The sequence below is a fragment of the Amblyraja radiata genome, chromosome 22 (genome assembly GCF_010909765.2).
Source record: "Amblyraja radiata isolate CabotCenter1 chromosome 22, sAmbRad1.1.pri, whole genome shotgun sequence".
Taxonomy (NCBI): Eukaryota; Metazoa; Chordata; class Chondrichthyes; order Rajiformes; family Rajidae; genus Amblyraja; species Amblyraja radiata.
In genome coordinates, this window is record NC_045977.1 from 9,855,105 (window position 1) to 9,874,951 (window position 19,847).

General features: G+C 44.0%; 1 protein-coding gene and 1 long non-coding RNA gene across 2 annotated transcripts in view; one reads left to right on the plus strand and one right to left on the minus strand.

Moving 5' to 3' along the window:
• Nucleotides 1-19,847, plus strand: part of rhbdl1 (rhomboid like 1) — a 281,110-nt gene that overhangs the window by 310 nt on the left and 260,953 nt on the right. The window lies entirely within an intron of this gene.
• Nucleotides 10,295-15,541, minus strand: LOC116985562. The gene is made up of 3 exons (XR_004415299.1): nt 15,509-15,541; nt 13,869-13,871; nt 10,295-10,305 (listed from the first exon to the last, which is right to left on the minus strand). It is a non-coding gene; the product is annotated as an uncharacterized LOC116985562 (long non-coding RNA).

A 19,847-nucleotide genomic window follows, 5' to 3' on the forward strand; every position in this document is an offset into this window, starting at 1 on the left:
TTCCAGAGTTCTCATCTTTCATTGCTGTGAAAGTCATCTCATATTAATGAATCACAAGCCACATTTTACATGGGTTTTTAAATTTTATCTGTCTGATTCAATAATGAGCTAATTTCATGGCAATGTGACCCTGGCGCTGAGGGGAGTGAATGCAAAATATGTTGGAAAGCATGAGGCGACTTAGAAAAAATCAAAAGTGAAAAGAAAGTCGTGATCAAATTATTGTACTTTACCCAGAAGAGAAGGGGGGTGGGGGGTGGGAAGAGGTGAGAGGTGGGGGGATACAGAGAGAATTGATGTCCTGAATTAGAATATGATGAAATGGAAAAGCACCTACAAATTAAAAGTAAGGGAAAAGATCATTAATATGTGGATTAAAAACAAATTAAGGAGGGAATGAAAAATAAGGGCTGCAGCTGAGAATAAGAAGGAAGGAATCAGAAAGTGAAAACAAAATTGAATATCTGGTGAAGCAGCAGAATGAAGGATAAAATTTAGGACAGAAGACCGGCTTAATTGCAGAACCGCACTGGCCAAAGGTTGAGTACTCGCAAACTCTTCATGCTATTTTAGCTCTGTTCATTAATTAGGTTTTATTCAATTGTAAGGTATACTCTTTATTAACCAAAGGGTAGAGTTTTAAGGCAATTAAACAGAATTCAAGGCAAACCTGGCTCTGCCTGCTACCATGATGCCAATTTCTTTTAACTTTTGCTTTTAAACTCTAAATTCCTGTACGTGACTGCACCTCTTTATTTGATCTTACCATCTTTGCAGTGCTTTATGTATTACTGTTTTACATTGCTTCCAGAAGAGGGCCACCACACCGATGGTAATTTAACAAAACATACAAATTACACTAAGTAAGCCACAAGTTAAGTGATTTTATGACCCTTTCAGGTGCGGATTAAAGTGTCAGGAATACTATGCTAAAAGATTCATTGATATAATGATAGCTAACCTTTGCTTACAAAAAATATTTTCCATAAAATATTATGCTGGAAATAATATTTAAAAAATAAATTTGTGGTTCATGTATCTTGCTTCATTTAGTCACCGATGTTATACCTGATTCTACTTTTCAATGCCTGATTATGCATTGTACATGTTTTACAAGGGGCTGTCAATGTATGAAAGATGACTGACATGTCCCAGCCTGATATTTTTTCAGCAAGCTATTGCATAGGTGGATAATTGTGGAATGTTTTATTCTGCAATCAGAGTTATATTCTGATTGAAATGCCTCTATCAGAAAGCATGTGGAATAAGGAATAAAAGAGCCAACTGGCCAATTCTAGCTCTTCAGAATGGGGATGAATAAGAAGTGGTTTGGATAAATTGGATCTCTGTATTATGTGAGCGAATGAGTTCTAATGTAGTCCAAGGAAAATTTGCACAAGTAGAGATTTTGGGAAATTACTTTGCTCGTTGAAATCGTCGGGAATGGGAATGTCAGGGCACTAACTTGGTTTGGTATAATTCTGGATAGCAATACTAAACGGAAAGTGACCGTTGGGATATTTATCACTTTTAATATTTATTCTCAGGACGTAAGCATCACGGGCAAGTCCAATATTGTCAGTTGTGCTTGTGGGAGTGGTGGTGACAACTATCATGAACCTCTGTAATCCATGTGGTATACACACATTGTTGTGTGCCTGGGAATTCCAGGATTTTAAACCAGCAACAATGATGGAACAGCAGCCTTATCCCACTAGGATGCTATATGACCGGCAGATACTGATTATCCTTTTCCCATTATGATAGGTTTTGATCACTGGCTGAAATTGAAATAAGAAATGTTACGTTGCACAAATTCCTACGTTGGTGCCATGGCACATCAAAATATCTAAATTATTTAAAAACTGTCAAAAAATTGTATATCTACCACTGCCTCTAACTCGTTATGCTTGCAGCATTCACCTGCAGTTCTGGACCATATGACAGGAAGACAAAACATTTTACACAGTGAAAGAGACACAAAATGGTGGAGTACCTCAGTGGTTCAGGCAGCATCTCTGGAGAACATGTATAAGTGATGTTTCGGGTCAGGATCCTGTTTCGAACCGAAATGCCACCTGTACATGTTCTCCAGAAAGGTTGCCTGACCCACTGAGTAATTTGAGCACTCTGTGTCTTTTTTTGTAAACCAACATCTGCAATTCCTTGTATTTACAGTTGACACGTTGATGTTATTTCCAAGAGAATCCCAGATATGAGATTTATAGCTGTTTTCTCAAGGCAAATACATCATTTTATTAAACATAACAGCCCAGCAATTATTATGCACGTGAAATGGACACAAACAGATTTTGACTTAAATTGCAAAATTTTGAGCGTGTGTACTTTGCAAATATGTTCCACAACACATTCACTCTTTTCGATCCGTTATGCCCATCCAGTAACTGTCCAAAAAACTTCTCATGTTCGAAAATGCCTTTGACAGTGAGTATCCCATAAATTCGCCTTCTTTATTGGTCATTTTCAATCTTCCACATTTTCAGGCGCAGTGAGAAAAAAAATCTCTTGACTTTTAATTGCAATATTGTGAGGATTCTTTGAAAGAAAAATATCCTGGGATCCGCTCGGGTCCATGTTTAGTTTATAATATTTGCAATGACAAAATAGAACCCGCCTTAAAAATTAAAAAGTTAAATATGCTGTGGGCTCCTGAATACGCTGCGCCAGATGCACATGTGTCCAAATTCAAAGGGAAATTTCAAGATGTAGGTCTGGTATTTTGGTCGCTCATTGTTTCTGCTGATATGTGGGTGGTGTTGAGGTTTAACACAAGCAAAATGGATGCAATTGTCAGGTGCAATTTTTGGATTGTACCTATGGAGCACAGTCCTGCCTGACCAAATGCATTGATACCATTGCATAGCATATCTATCTGAAGTCATTAAAAAACACATGCCTTTATTCTGAATTTTAGCAGGGGAAGAAGAAACACCCCAATCTACATTTCAAAGGTGTTTTGAAAAAAAAGAATAGAGAGTGGAATCCTTAGCAGATACATTTTTAGATAGTACGTAGGGAGTATCTCACAAGCTGAACTAGACAAAGTAAAGGATAATTGTTTTACTCCTAATGGAAATGAGTAGGTGGATGCCAATTAAAAAAACAAAAACAAAGTTAAAGATATAGTTTAGTTTAGTTTAGAGATACAGCACGGAAACAGGCCCTTCGGCCAAACTGAGTTCACACCGACCAATGATCCCATGCATATTAACACTATCCTACACACACTATGGACAATTTACAGTTATACCGAGTATACAAACCCAAGCCCATTAACCGACAAACCTGCATGTCTTTGGAGTGTGGGAGGAAAGCAAAGATCTCACGCTAGAAAATCCGCGCGGTCACGGGGAGAACGTACAAACTCCATACAGTCAGCACCCGTAGTTGGGATTGAACCCGCGTCTCTGGAGCTGCAAGCTCTGTAAGGCAGTAACTCTACTGCTGTACCACCGTGTCGCAGGTACGGTTTAAAGGACTATTTGTTAAAATTGAAATCAAATGAAAGGAAGGGTTTCGAGGGCCAGGGAGCAAATGCCCTGTATGCCAATTTGGTCAGCATGGACAGGACGGGCCGAATGGTCTGTTTCTGCACATTGTGACTCTTTTCAATGTAGCTCTTTGACATAATTACTCTAATTGATCTGTATGGAACAAGAAGGCTACGAGAATCTTGGTTCACAATAAATTGAAACTGTTCTAATAAGTGTGGGATGGTAGAGAGGAAACCAGATTAGGTTTTGAATGGGTCAAAATTAAACAGATGTAATGCTGATCATGCTTTATAAATTAGTATGTGATGTTTAATTCTGATCTGTAGAATGATCGCAAGGGATATTGCACTTCTAAAGAATGTAGAAACTTGGGTAGCCAGAATGACGGAGGGAATGGAAAGTGGTAAATTGAACATGTTGCTTGAAAAGTGTTTGTGAGAGGTTTTATCATTATCTACTTTGGGGATTCTAAGGGGATAACATAAACTAAGTGATGCTGAATTCTTTCACCTTATCCAGAATAGTGGAATCAGAATGCTTTTCGCCTGCTGTTAATGGGGTATTGATTGTCTCAGAAAGGAATGAATAGCTTTACCACCCAATAGTTATAATGCAGCCGACACCACGGGAATCAGAGTCTTAAGGCATGAGTAGAACCCGTTATTAATTTAAGAATGAAGTAATCGTAGCCTACTCAGAACAGGCTTTGTTGAATTCCGTTTGTGATAGAAGAGGTGAGATCCTCCCAAATCAAACATGAGGCACAAGAGACTGCAGGCGCTGGAATCTTGAGCAACAAACAAACTGCTTGGGGAAATCACTGTTTGAGGCAGAATCTGTAGAGGGAAATGGTATGATGACTTTTCGGGTCGGGACCTTCTTCAGACAGGTGAAGAAGTTCCTCCAGCAGTTTGGTTCATTGCTCTAAAACGGAATAATTTGGTTGGATTCTTGATACGGAAGAACTTGAGTCACTGTAGCTCCCTGTGTTAATTGTGATTGTGACAGCAGCTTATCTGGCAACTCCTGATAATGGAGATTGATGGAGATAATGAAGGTACATTGCGACACCTATTGTGTAAGTGTCTTCCTTTCGAAGGACCAAGTTCCCTATGGTAACATTGGACAGAGACGACACTATTTAATTGAAATCAAAATCAGTTCAATATCTTTAAGAAAATAATATCTTAAAATGAAATATACAAGTTGGTTGTATAGTGCAGTGAATGCATGTTTGGGAGGAAGAAGTAACTTTGGATCTATGGTTCTCAAAGCTTCCTATTACTGTGGGGTTCCTATACCGCATGTCTTGCATTGCAATGCAGTTGTTAGGGATTTATTTCCACATTTAGTCAACAATTTTAATATTTATTATACCATTCTACAGCTCATAAATAAATGGCAGGACATTTAGTGGACTTTGATCTTTCCTGATGTCTCACAATTCCTATGTTCTGAATCTACAAAGGCGATGGTTTTGGAAGTAGGAGAAGATAGAGAAGCAGAAGTGCCGAGAAATTTAATTTCATCTTTGTCGGTGGTCGAAAACATTGCAGTGTGTTGCGCTGGTATTAAAGTTGAGGACCCTTCCCCCCACCCAGAAGAAAATGGCTGAAAATAAATTGCAATAGGAGTGGACATGTTTCCACCCAAAAATATATGCATTCAGTTGTGGTCAGTCTGGGTTGCCGGGGAGTACGCCCAGTTTATTGCAGCTGCTGCTACTTGTTGCACAACAATCAGAGAAAAGCTTCAAGTGCCTGTCCCACTTGGGCGTCATTGCGCCTCATTTATGCGTCATGTAGAAAATTGGTCGACACTAGGGGGGCGCGTGGGTGACGTGCGCATAGCGTATGGTGAGGCGTGGAATCGCATATAGTGGCGTGCGGTATCGCGCGGCGCTCTAGGATTTCGTAGTGTACCGAAATCCTCGAGTGCCACCTGCGTGACGTATCGCTTACGCACGCTGACGCATTGGCTACGCACGCTATATCGCGTGGTGATGCATGGGTATGTCACTGTGCGTCAACGTCCGTAAACATGCAATGCCGCGCGCCGCCCATATGCCATCGGCCCACCTTTTATGCGTCATGTAACCTCTAACCTCGTCCACACAGACCTCTTCCTGGGTTTCTTGCTAGCCTTTCTTTTCGTACTCCTGCCTGTCTGATCTGTAAGTATGAGGGCTACTGCTAACAGAAGTCTCTGTTGTTGCTGTAGCAATAAAATCTGTAGTTCTTCCACGATGGTCATGATGCAGAATAGAGAGGCAGGGTATTCTAATGACGTCACACGCACCAGATGGCTGTGCTGCCGCATGATGACGCGTGATTTGCGTGCGACCATCGTGCGTCAGTCACTACCGGCCTGTCGCGTAAATGACATGCAAAATGACGCCCAAGTGACACAGGCCCTTCAGCCCTTCAAAGCACAGACTGTCTTCACAGAGCCAAATACCAACTACACAGGCAATGGCTGTCGTAGACGGGTGAAAGGCTGGAGAAGCCAAGGGTAAAGTGCTTCGGTTCACTGAGAGAAGGATCTGCTGAATGAGATAGACCTCTGGAGAACGAATCCAGATGCAAAGAAGTAGCACTAGAACAAAATGTGATGACATTGGTGGTGGTAACTGCTTTGAAAGGCTGCACTGCAGAAAAATGGCTTTTGTAGGTGGTGGTAACTGCTTTCAAAGGCTGCACTGCAAAAACAAATGGCTGTTGTTGGTTGTGGTAACTGCTTTGAAAGGTTGCACGGCAAAAAATGGCAAAATTGTTGGTGATAACTTGACAACTTCCTATTTGCACTGAATATTGATTTTAGATAAAACACTACCACTTACGGCTGTGATTTTTGGCCATCTTACTCAGTTCCTCGCCACTCATCAGGTGCAGAGGATTCTTCCCATCAATGAAAAATAAAAGTGTTATTAGTGTTTAACAAAATGTTGAGAGATTCTCTCCTGTCAATCACGCGATGAAGGCCACGCCCCTTCCAGTTGGAGGGGGAGGGATTATAAAACCCGTAAGTGTGGGTGTGGCTCAGTCTCTGCAAGATGGGGGAGAGAGAGGTCACGACTGTCTGAGCTGTGAATCAACTGAACACACTGAATGTCTCCTGAGCTGTGAGTGTGGTGTTTATGTGGTGTTTTGTGTTGTTTTATAGTGATTTTATGGTGGTTTCACCCTACTTGAAATGGTTTGAAACTGCAATTGAATGTGGTGGCCTTGCACCCTGCTTGAAGTGGCATGAAACCGCACTTGAATTTGGTGGCCTTGCACCCTGCTTGAAGTGGCATGAAATTGCACTTGAATTTGGTGGCCTTGCACCCTGCTTGAAATGGCATGAAAGTGCACTTGAATTTGGTGGCTTTGCACCCTGCTTGAAATGGCAGGAAACTGCACTTGCGTTTGGTGGCCCTGCACCCTGCTTGAAGTGGTATGAAACTGTACTTGAATTCGGTGGCCTTGCAGCCTGCTTGAAGTGGTCGGAAACTGCACTTGAATTTGGTGGCCTTGCACTCTGCTTGAAGTGGTCGGAAACTGCACTTGAATTTGGTGGCCTTGCACCCTGCTTGTAGTGGTAGGAAACTGCACTTGAATTCGGTGGCCTTGCACCCTGCTTGAAGTGGTAGGAAACTGCACCTGAATATGGTGGCCTTGCACCCTGCTTGAAGTGGTATGAAACTGCAATTGAATTTGGTGGCCTTGCACCCTGCTTGAAGTGGTAAGAAACTGCACTTGAATTTGGTGGCCTTGCACCCTGCTTGAAATGGTAGGAAACTGCATTTGAATTTGGTGGCCTTGCACCCTGCTTGAAATGGAATTTCAAGGAATAGCCATGTCAACTGCTAGCCCACCAGCCGTTAGTGAGCTGCCAGCACATCAGGCTTGAGTGACTGAGCTATCACTCCAAAAATCCATTTGACCCACAATGTCCATACTAACCAGCCCCTTCAACCCACAGTACCCATACTAGCACTCCAGAAAGCCCCCCCACCCCCCCCCCCCCTACTGGCCATCAATATTGGAATTGGTGGAGAGGTGGAATATTGCGTTGGGGGACCAGCCCTCCCGTGTGAACATGGGACCCAACGGGTCCCACTTAGTCTAGTATGAACTATATGTAGATAGACAAATCTCCTGGGCCTGATCAGATATATCCAAGGACACTGTGAGAAGCTAGAGAGGAAATTGTGGGAGCCCTGGCTGAGATTTATGAGTCGTCATTAAATACAGGAGAGATACCGGAAGACCGGAGGGTGGCGAATGTTGTATTTTTGCTCTATTTGTTGTACAAATTGCTTTATTTAAGAAGGGCTGCGGGGTGAAGGCTGGGAACTATAGGCCAGTGATCTTAATATCTGCAGTTGGGAAGTTACTAGAGAGTATTCTGAGGGATAGGATGAACACGCATTTAGATGGACATGGGCGAATTACGGATAGTCAGCATGGTTTTGTACGTGAGAGGTCGTGTCTCAGGAATCTGAGTTTTTTTACCAAAGAGGTTGATGAAGGCAGAGCTGTAGATGTTATATATATGGATTTCAGCAAGGCATTCGACCAGGTTCCACATTATAGGCTGCTCTGGAAGGTTAGATCCCATGGGATCCAAGGAGATATAGCTCAATGGATAGAAAATTGGCTTAATGGAAGGAAGCAGAGGGTGATGGTGTAAGGTTGCTTTTTGGACTGGAGACCTGTGACTAGTGGTATGCTTTAAGGTTCAGTGTTGAGCACATTGCTGTTTGTCATCGATTATCAATGATTGGATGAGAATGTTCATGGCATGGTAAGCATGTTTGCAGATGATACAAAAGTGGGTGTAGTTGCAGAAGGTGAAGATGGTTGTGAAAAATTGCAGCAGAATCGTTTGGCCAGGTGGGGTGAGGAATGGTTGATGGAATTTAATACTGAAAAATGTGAGGTGTTGCATTTTGGGGAGACTAACATTGGCAGGACCTACACAGTGAATGGTACGGCTCTGGGGAGTGTCGGAGAGCAGAGGGATCTAGGAGTGCAGGTACATAGTTCGTTGAAAGTGCCACCACAGGTAGATAGGGTGATCAAAAAGCACATTGGCTTTCATCAGTCAGTATTGAGTATAGAAATTAGGAGGTCATGCTGCAGTTACATAAGACGTTGGTGAGGCCACATTTATATTATTGTGTTCAGTTCTGGGCACCATGTTATGGGAAAGATGTTGTCACGTTTGAAAGGGTGCAGAGAAGATATATGAGGATGTTGCCAGGTCTTAAGGGAGAGCTAGAGCAGGCTAGGACAGGCTAGAGCACAGAAGGGTGAGGGGTGATTTTATATGAGGTGCACAAAATTGTGAGAGGAATAGATTGGGTAGATGCACAGAGACTCTTGCCCAGAGTAGGGGAATCGAGAACCAGAGGACATAAGTTTAAGGTGAGGGGGGAAAGATTTAATAGGAACCTGCGGGGTAACTTTTTCACACAGAGGGTAGTGAGTGTTTGGAATGAGCTGCTTGAGGAGGTTGTTGAGGCAGGTAGTATCGCAACGTTTAAGAAACATTTGGACAGGTAGATGGAAAGGACAGGTTGAGAAGGATATGGGCCAAACGCAGGCAGGTGGGACTAGCATAGATGGCACATGTTGGTCGGTGTGGGCAAGTCTATACTGTGGGACTCTATAACTCTAAATACTAGTCACCAACTAATCTTCTCTCACTTTGTTCTCGCCCTCTTGGTCACAGCATTTTTCCTCTTCCTCGCATGCAGAAAAAACACAGAGACACCCATTAAATGAGTTTCCCAGTCGCTAAATTTTCCATAAAAAATACTATTCTTGTGTGAGAAAATTGGGAAGTGTGTGAGGTGTCTTCAGTGAGTTATGAAGCTGCCTTTTCAAACATCTCATTGCGATTTGAGAGGGTTTTTAAATGGCATTTAAGTGCGATGAGCTATGACCCTTTTTTATTGTCACTGCCAAAAAAACTATTTTGAAACTGGGAATTCCATTTTATGTTGAAAGGCTTCAAATGTGAGTTGCATGATAATTGATGTCATTGGATGTCATCTGATGCTCGGAAAAGTTTAGACATGGAAGCATGGATTCTGACTAGAATCAAAGTATTTATAATATTATGCGCTGCTCTGCTCACCAGACTGTGGGGAAGATGTGATTACGTTGGGTAAGGTGCAGAAAAATATCACAAAGAAATTGCCAGGACTGCAGGGCTTGGATTAAAAGAAGAGACTCAAATGCCCTTTTCCCAGGGCAGCGGAGCCTAAAATTAGAGGACGTACATTTAAGCTGAGAGGGGAAAGTTTTAAAAGGGACATGAGGGTCTAGTTTTTAACACAGAGAGTGGTGGATATATGGAACAGGCTGCCAGTGAAAGTGGTAGAGGCAGATACGGCTACAATGTTTTTAAAGAGATTTAGATAGATGCATGGATAGGAAAGATTTAGAGGAATACTAGACTAAGTGAAAATCATGGAATGTTCATGCCATTTTTACGCCACTTCACATGGCTGAGGTCCTCCATGCTTTAATGCCTAAGGTGCAGGTAGAACACAGAAGAAATATCACAGAAGATTATGAAGTAACACTGATCTACCTTGAATGAAGAAGACCGCACATTTTGGATTATTCACTTTTTGAATGGGTGACGTTTCGCGTCGAGTCCCTTCTTCAGACTGTAGAAGGGTCTCGACCTGAAACGTCACCCATTTCTTCTCCCCAGAGATGCTGCCTGGCCCGCTGAGTTACTCCAGTTTTTTGTGTCTATCTTCCTTCTTAAGTATGCTCCTCATTTCTTGAATCTTTAATCTTACTCAGAGTCCCCCTCCGCTGCGCAGGAAAAGAGGATTTTTCCCATCGATGAAAAATAAAAGAGTTATTAGTGTTTAAAAATTGTTGAGATTCTCTCTCCTGAAGGCCACGCCCCTTCCAGAGGGACTATTAACCCGGAAGTGTTGAGTGCCTCAGTCAGTCTCTGCAAGATGGGAGAGCGTCTCTCAGTCTGAGCTGTGAATAACACTGAACACATGTTCACTGAACTGTGAATGGTTTTACTGACCTGTCAGTGCCCTTAATGTCGTTTGAAAATATCATTTGGAAATACTAAAGCTGTGTTGCCTTTGGTTTGGAAATGCTAACGCTGTGTTGCCTTTGGTTTGGAAATGCTAAAGCTGTGTTGCCTTTGGTTTGGAAATGCTAAAGCTGTGTTGCCTTTGGTTTGGAAATGTTAAAGCTGTGTTGTGTTTGGTTTGGAAATGTTAAAGCTGTGTTGCCTTTGGTTTGGAAATGTTAAAGCTGTGTTGCCTATGGATTGGAAATGCTGAAGCAGTGTTGCCTAATTAAAGTTGCTTTGCCCAATTAAAGTTGCATTGCCTAATTAAAGTTGCCTTGCCTAATTAAAGTTGCCTTGCCTATTATATAATTAAAAGTCTAATCTTGACCTCTTCCTGTTTGCGCTTTATATTGATTTTAGAAAAACCGCTAGCACGTACGGCTGTGATTTTTGGCCATCTTACTCAGTCCTCCTCTGCTCATCAGGTGCCGAGGAATTTTCCCATCGATTAAAAATAAAAGAGTTATTAGTGTTTAATAAATGTTGAGATTCTCTCTCCTGTCAATCACGCCATGAAGGCCACGCCCCTTCTGGTGGGAGGAGGGAGGGACTATAAAACCCAGAAGTGTGGGCGTGGCTCAGTCTCTGCAAGATGGAGGAGGGAGAGGTCACGACTCGCTGTCTTTAGTGGCCTTTAACCCTGCTTGAAATGGTACGAAACTGCACTTGAGTTTGGTGGCCTCGCACCCTGCTTGAAGTGGTAAGAAACTGCAATTGATTTGGTGGCCTTGCACCCTGCTTGAAATGCAATTTCAAGGAATAGCCGTGTCAACTGCCAGCCCACCAGCCATGAGTGAGTGAGCTGCCAGCACAACAGGCTTGAGTGACTGAGCCGCCAGCCCAAGAATCTATTTGGCCCACAATATCCATACTAGCCCTCTGGAAACCAGTCCCTTCAGCCCACAACACCCATACTAACGCTCCAGAACCCCCCCCCCCTCCCCCCCCACCACTGGCCACCAATATTGGAATTGGTGGAGAGGTGGAAAATTGCGTTGGGGGACTAGCCCTCCCGTGTGATGCACCCATGTTTCAGCTAGAGAGAGGAAGGCCACTCACGCAAAACTGAGCTCACTGCATGTTAAGTGGGTCCTGCCTAAACTACTGAGCAAAATAGGAAACAATATTATTCCTCATCTTTAATTTCAGAAACAAACTAAAATGTTAATACGGAATGACTAAAAACACACCAAAAAAATTGGTGATGAATCCCGCTATTGATTTTGAATGATTATTTTCAGCCCATTCAGAGATCTCTAAATGCTACTTAATTTTTTCTCAGTGAACAAGCTCCCATTCCAAGAGTCAGAAGCTTTCCAAAAATGATATATATATATATATTTTGCTGCTTTGTCTATCTTGAGGCAGTAGTAAGTGCTCTCATTATTGTATGCACTTTTTATTGTAGGAAGTACAATGGCCCCAATTTAAATCTTTATGGATACATGCCGGCAGTCAAGGAAATTATCTTTCATAAAATTACCCTGTTCCCTGTACACCTGTTATTCATGTAAAATAGATCAAAGTCCTTGCATTTTATTTATGTAGGTAAAGTCACCAATGTGTGCATATGAAATGGGAGTTATGTTCAGCAAAATACATTCATTCTAACCTACCAGGAAAGTTGAGGTTAATAAATTTGAATAAAAAAACTGCACCAATTCACCACTGAAGCTGGAGCTGTATAGATCTGTATATAGATTGTGTGTGGATGTGGCATCGAAGGACGAGAAGCCGAAGCAAAGAAGTGGAAGCCAAATAACCGGCTGGAAACGAAACCGAAACGCCAAATAACCGAAAGCGTACGAAGCGAAAATGCCAACTAATCGAAAGGGCAGGATGCCTAAAAGAAAACTAACCTAAAGGGTGGGACACCTAAAAGCAAACTCACTGAAAGGCCGCTCTGCCGAAACGCCAACTCACCGAAAGGCTGCGTCGCCTACAAGCCAACTCACCGAATAACCGCTCTGCCGAAAAGTCAAATAACGGACATGATGTTTCCGGGTGGCGGGACTTGTCAGCGATTGGTCCAGACCCCCACGTCCATCACAACACTGGCCGGTGGAGAAGGGAGGGTGGGAGTCATTTTCCCACACAAGCCACAGGTGACTGGGCAATCTGAACCCGACCACCAAGTTGTAAGCGGCCTAAGGAGCGCATCCCTCGAGACAGCCCCCACTCTCCCATGGCCACAGCCGCTCTCCACTTTGTATCCCCGTGTGGCCGCACTGTGATGGGCTGTGTGTTGGCAGCGCCGGGTGGAGCAGAGATGTGGGACAGGCTGGTCCCTCCGCCCACCCAGAGTCACTGACCGCGATGCACCGCCATCACCCCCCAACACCCACACCGAGTGATTCACCCCCCACCCCGGACACGGGGACAGATGGCTCGGGGCATTGGCAGCCATAGTAAATCGCTTTTACAACATGGGGATGGGGGGGGGGACACAAATTCTCTGACGGGCCGATGACAAGTGTGCATGACAACGAACAATTTTATCTCCCCCCCCTCCCCCCCCCCCCCCCCCCCCCCCCCCTTGACAACCCACGTCCACCCGCAACAAGTTACGACAAGGTACGACCTTGTCGGAGACAACTGAAGACAATTGAAGACAATTCAGTCGCTGGTACCTGTCGCCGGTTGACGTAGGTTGACGTTGGTAGTCGCCAATGGAATTGACCGAAGTCAGCACCAGTACCAATCTACATCACCTGGTGACAACCTACGACAGCACCTACGTCAGGAGAAGTCAAGCTACGCTCATTGGTGTCAAACCCACTGTCGGTGAAAAATTTTGAACATGTTGAAAATCCAGCGGCGACCAGAAAGGCGACTGAGGAGACTACTGACGACCACACAGGCGACACCCTGGCGACCATGTGGCAACAGCCTAGTCACCTGTAGCCGCATAAAAAATAGCCTAATAGGACAGGCCCTTAACACTGATTACTAAATGCCAGACACCTCTTTGCTGCATGTTTAATATGAATCACATAAGGAGGTTAAGTGCAAAGCTAACCATGGCATGGATCACTTCACAATTTGAGGGGTCTTTTGCTCACTACATACTTGACTGACTTGTACATTAATAGCGACATGCATCATATACGCAGCGTTATTCTGAACATTTCAGCCCTCTTATCTTACGCATCCTGTCAGGTATTGTAATTTTAGATTCGTCCTCACATCCGTTTTATTGCACAGGTCGGATGAACTGTTCTACTTTCATTCAATCAAGCATCCGCAGAGCACAGACTAGTTTCTGTCATCATGGACCCTCCAAGTATATATTTGTTGCATTTATAAGTAAAGGATTACCTGGACACCAAATACCGTAATTGTGGATCAAGAATTGGAAACCTGCAAATTGCAACCTTAACAATTCTAATAAAGGCTGATATTTACCTGACTACGGTGTCTATAACCAAGGATCACACGAATCATAGCACAAAAATAAAGAATAGCCGTTCAGTATTGAGTTGAGGAGTAATATTTTTCATTAAGAAGGTAGTGAGGTTTTGGAATTCGCACCAGGAGGTTCCATGGAGACTCAGTCATTGAAGCTGTTCAAGGCAGGAATTGATAGATTTTTGGATATTTAGTAAATTGAAGAATTTGTATAGGAAAATAGCCCCAAGGTGAAGGATCAGCTGTGTAGCGGCAGATTTTGAGATTGTTCAAGAGATTACTCCCTCTAGCTGCTAAGTGGACTGCATGGTTAAGGGGAATGTCTTTATATGCATGCGAGCTCACCGTCAGAGACCTTCAGAGCTTCTTCACAGATAAATCTTCATAACACAGTCATTTTGATTAATAAATTCTTTATTGTTGATGAAAAACAATAATGTACATCCAACCTTCTTCCGACTCGTACATTGTAACCTTCATCAAACTCCAGCTTATGGCTTTAAACGTTAGAAAACTCCTCGTGTCTCCGTTACACTTCACATGGTCAAAGGGTAAACCTTCCCCATGCTGGTCCGAAACTAAACTAAAAACTAAGCTTCTGCGAAAGAAACTTAACTCCAAACACGCCCTAAAATACTTTATAAATCCCACCCACAATATAACGGGCTGTCTAAAATTTAAAGACACACGCCATCATCAATGACACACAAAACAATCCAAATGGCCACTACAAGCTGTGATCTTATTAAATTGCTGAACAAATGCAAGTGGTTTACTCCCTTCTTTCACTTCTTATGTTCTCATATAATCACCTTTCCATTCCATTAGGAGAGTATTCCAAATGACCTTTTGAGTTAAGATCTCCTTCTTCATACCACATTCATTTATCTGGGGAACATCCTACTTACATTTAAAAAAAATCCATGATTCCTGTCATTGGGGAAAGCGAAAGGTGGTTGTGTCTGCCTCGTGGGAAGTTCCTATGTTGCTTTTCATTGTAGTGGACTTGTCCAACTCCTGGTCTCTACACCAGGGACATCTAACAGTGATGGGTTAGTCCTCCTAAATCCCAAGAGAATTCACCTCTATCATTACGACTGTGGCCTACATCCCACCTCAGGCAGATGTTCGGCGAGCACTGGTGAAGGTGCACGCTGTGGTCGGCAAACGGCAGACAGCGTGCCAATGCCTTTCTCATTGCAGCCGCAGACTTCAACAAGGCTCGTCATCTCCGAACTAGCACAAGCACATGTCCAGATCAAATGCTCGTGACCATTACTACTCCAACATCAAAGATGCCAGTCGCACCAACCTTTGCCCTCACTTTAGGATGTGAGACCACCTGGCTGTGCTCCTTCCTGCATATAGGCAATGACTGAAGAGGACACCACCAGCGATCAGGACTTCACAAAGATGGTCGGAGAGACAGAGAATGACTCCGCCACTCCATCAGTAGACTGGGTGAGCTTCAAGGACTCGGCAACGGAACTGAATGAATACACCACAGTTGTTACCAAACAAGGGTCTCGACCCGAAACGTCACCCATTCCTTTTCTCCAGAGATGCTGCCTGTCCCTCTGAGTTACTCTAGCTTTTTGTGTCTATCTTTGATAAGGATATGTATGGAGGGGTGTGTTCCTAAGAAGACCATCTTTATCCAGAAGCCTTGAATGAATCAGGAGGTCCATCATTTACTGAGGACCAGATCTCAGGCGATAAAGACTGGCGATGAGGGTTCATTTGGGAAGATAAGGTATGACCTTGATAAGGCCATCACAAAGACAAAAATATATTTTGCTCTAACCTGGAGGATGAGATGGATGTCAGGTCTTGCGCACTGTCACTTCCTACTAGGTAAAAACAAGTGTCAAGTCAAGTCAAGTTTATTCGTCACATACACATACGAGATGTGCCGTGAAATGAAAAGTGGCGATGCTCGCGGATTGTGCAAAAGAAACAAACAAAGAAACTACAAACAGAATGGACCAGAATCACATATTCACATATTACATATTTGTAATTAGCTCAAGCAACAGCAAAGCATCATTCCCGGACAAGCATCTGCAGCTTCTTGTGTCTTGCTCTCAATGCTCTCAATGTTCACTTTGAAAGGGAGAACACTGGTGTTCCTTCTCAGGTACCCGTAGCCCCAGTTACATTATAATCTCAGTCACTGAAGCCAATGTCAAAAGATCCTTCATTGGGTGAACACTCGGAAAGCGATTGGCCCTGATGTAGTCCCTGGTCCTAGTTTTGATACCTGCGTGGACCAACTGGCTGGAGTTTTTGCAGATATCTTCAAACCTCACAGCTAAAGTCTGAGCTTTTCACCTGCTTTAAAAGGGCATCAATAATACCGATGCCCAAGAGGAATAAGGTGGCATGACACAATGACCACCGACTGGTGGCACTAACGATTGTGGTGATCAATTGTTTTGATCGGGTGGTTATGACGCATATCATCTCGTACCTTAGTAAGGACCGGGACCCATTACAATTTGCCTACTGCCACAATAAGTCAAGAGAAGATGTGATCTCACTAGCTGCCCACTCTACGTGAGACCACTTGGACAATAAGAACACCCACGTCAGGTATGTTGTTCATCGACTACAGCATGGCATTCAACACCATCCTCCCCTCCAAATTTATCATCAAACTCGGAGAATAGAGTTTCTGATCATTCCTCTGTAACTAGATCCACGACTTCCTCATAACAGGCCCCAATCAGTATGAATTAGTAACAGTATTTCCGCCTTGGTAACCATCCGCACCGGAGCACCTCGGGGCTGTGAGCTCAGTCCCCTGTTCTGCTCTCTCGACACCAAGGACCATGTAGCCAGGCACAGTTCCAACACCATCCTTAAATTAGTTGACGATACCACTGCTGTTGGACAAATAACGGGTAATGATGAGTCAGAGTATCAGAAGGATATTGAAAATCTGATTGAATGGTGGCAGAGCAATAGTCATGCTCGCAAGATCAAGGAGCTGATTGTTGACTTCAGGATGGAAAGCCAAGGATCCATGAACATGTCTCCATCGACAGGGCAATGATGGAGAGAGTCGACAGCTTCAAGTTCCTGGGTGTGCGTATCTCTGCAGATCTGTCCAAGGCCCAGCACATTGATGCAATCACAATCACATCAGTGCCTCTGCTTTCTGAGAAGATTGAGGAGATTTTGAATGTCGACAAATTCTCTATTGTACTTCAGCAGAGTTACAGTCAGGAGCTTTACCGACTGGTTGCATCGCGGCCCGGTTTGGTGACTTGAACTCCCAGGAAGGAAGGAGATTACAAAGACACTTCTCGGTCCATTGCAGGTACAGACCTCTCCACTGTCAAAGGGATCTACAGGAGGGGCTGCTTCAAAAAGGCAGCTTTTCTCATCAAAGACCCATACCAGCCTGGCCAAGCTCTCATTTCATCCTACCAGTGGGAAGAAGGTACAGGAGCCTGAAAACCATGAGCACCATATTTAAGAACAGCTTCTTCCTAACAATCTTCAAGTCTTTGCACACTATACAACAATAACCTCAGCAGCTATGAGCTTCTATGGAATATCTTTCATTACACTAAGGACTTCGTTTTTTTTTGCATCAGTATGATGGTTAATAATTTATTGAATTTTGAAAAATTATTAGGTATTTTCTGTGTAAATTACATTTATGAACCTGTTAAGCTGCTGCAAGCAAGTATTTTACTTCGGAGTCACGTGAGTGACTATGTGAAGACCCCGCCAGCATGCATGCGCGACGTAGCGTCTCACGCAGTGCAACAGCGACGGACGGGAGTACGAGCTCTCCCGCAACAAGTTTAAAAACGGGACCTCCAGGTAAGTAAACTTACTCTGAGGTCGTGTTTTTGGAACCTTTGTTCTGCTTTACTTCAACAGGAACATGAACAAGGGAAAACAACCAAGGAAGGTCCTATCCCGTCCGACTGCAATGGACCAGGAGGGTCCCAGCAGTGGGGGGTGACCTGCGGCACCTGGACTGCACACACTGCGGTCCTCAGTCATCGACAACATTTCCGAGCCAAGCCCAGCACCGCTAGCACAGCTCGAACAACCGCAGCGGGCTGGAGGCAAGGCTAAACAGAAGTCGGACCGGCCGGTTTACTCGGATGAGTCCGGCGCGGAAGACTCACCGCCCGAGAGCGGCAAAGGTGGCCGTTTGAGCCGTATGGAAAGGCTCATGGAGCAAATGCTCCAGCAAGACTTGCTCCGGGAGATGGGGCAAGCTCGCCAAGGGAGCACAAGCACTCGCGCTCCAGTGCACTATCCAGCACTGGCCATCGCACTATCCAGCACTGGCCATCGCATCACCCTCAGCAGAGGGGAGCGTTGGCGATCAGGACTGGGCTGGTCAAGAACAGGGGTCACTGGCTGAAGAACCCGGGAGTATGCTGGGGGTACAGGATCAGGAAGAGCTGCTGGGAGTGGTGAACCGCTACGCGGCAACACCGTGAGCGGGACGGCCGTTACAGCCTAAACCACTCCAAGAACAGGTAGTCAATGAGGCGTTGGACATTTACACGCCTCCCGAAAATTGCATTTCGCTCAATGTGCCTGCCGTTAATAGTCAAATCTGGGGATACATTGGGCAGGGTATCAGAACCCAAGAACTCAAATTGCAAAAAATATTGAAGCTCCTGACGTCGGACCATCACTTCATATGCTCGTTCCGTGGACGGGGTTGACATGACAACAAACCAACAGGACACCCTGGTTCTACTGTGCAACACACAGTATGAGATCAACAACCTCTGGAAGGAGGCCATAAGACCTGCCCTCAACCGAAAATTTGCAGGACTGTGTAGAACGCCGACCTCAGAACCACAGATCCTGCTATTTGGTAAAGACTTACCAAAGCAAGTCAAAGATCTGGATGAAGAATCCAAGGCATTCGGTCTCATGAGGGCAGGTCCCGGAACGAGCAAAACCACGCAACCCAGACAGCAGTACCCCTACGCATCCACCAGTAGGCGTCTACTTCATGGTACTGGTGAAAGCTCGGGGCCCGCATACCATCCCCGGAAGTCTTTTTTAGGACAGGGCCCAGAGCGGGCCCCATGGAAAATGCGCCACCCCCCAACAGCACCACCCCGACAGACAAGGAACCAGAAACCGAAGAAGTGAACACTCCACCAATAACAATGGAGGTAGGTGGGTCTGGTACATAAAAGGTGGGGGGATTGTGCTAACAGGGGGGAGACTACACCTGTTTTTGGAAGCATGGAGGACTATCACACTTGATAATTATATACTAAAAAGTATTCAAGGATATAAAATTTATTCAAGAAAACATGCCACCAGTTCAGCATGCACCCCAAAGGGGTTTTACCCTCTCACTAAAAGAAAAACGTGAGGGACAAGCAGAACTGGTGAGGTTACATACAAAGGCAATCATGGAGAAATCTAAACATGAACCTTTGGAATTCGTATCAAATATATTTACTAAAACCAAAAAAGATGGTGGATGTCGCATCATCATTGACTTAACCACATTGAATACTTTCGTTAGGTATATACACTTTAAAATGGAAACATTTGTGACTGCCAAACAATTGATTTCCAAAGGATACTTTATGGCAAGCATCGACTTAAAAGATGCATACTATTCAGTACCCATTCATAAGGATCATCGTAGATACCTAAAATATAACTGGATGGGGCAACTATGGCAGTACAAATCGTTGCCTAATGAACTAACATCAGCCCCAAGACTGTTAACCAAGATATTAAAACCAGCCCTGGCAATATTAAGAAACCAAAAACATATTGTCATGGCATATCTTGATGATATTTTGATAATAGGCAAAA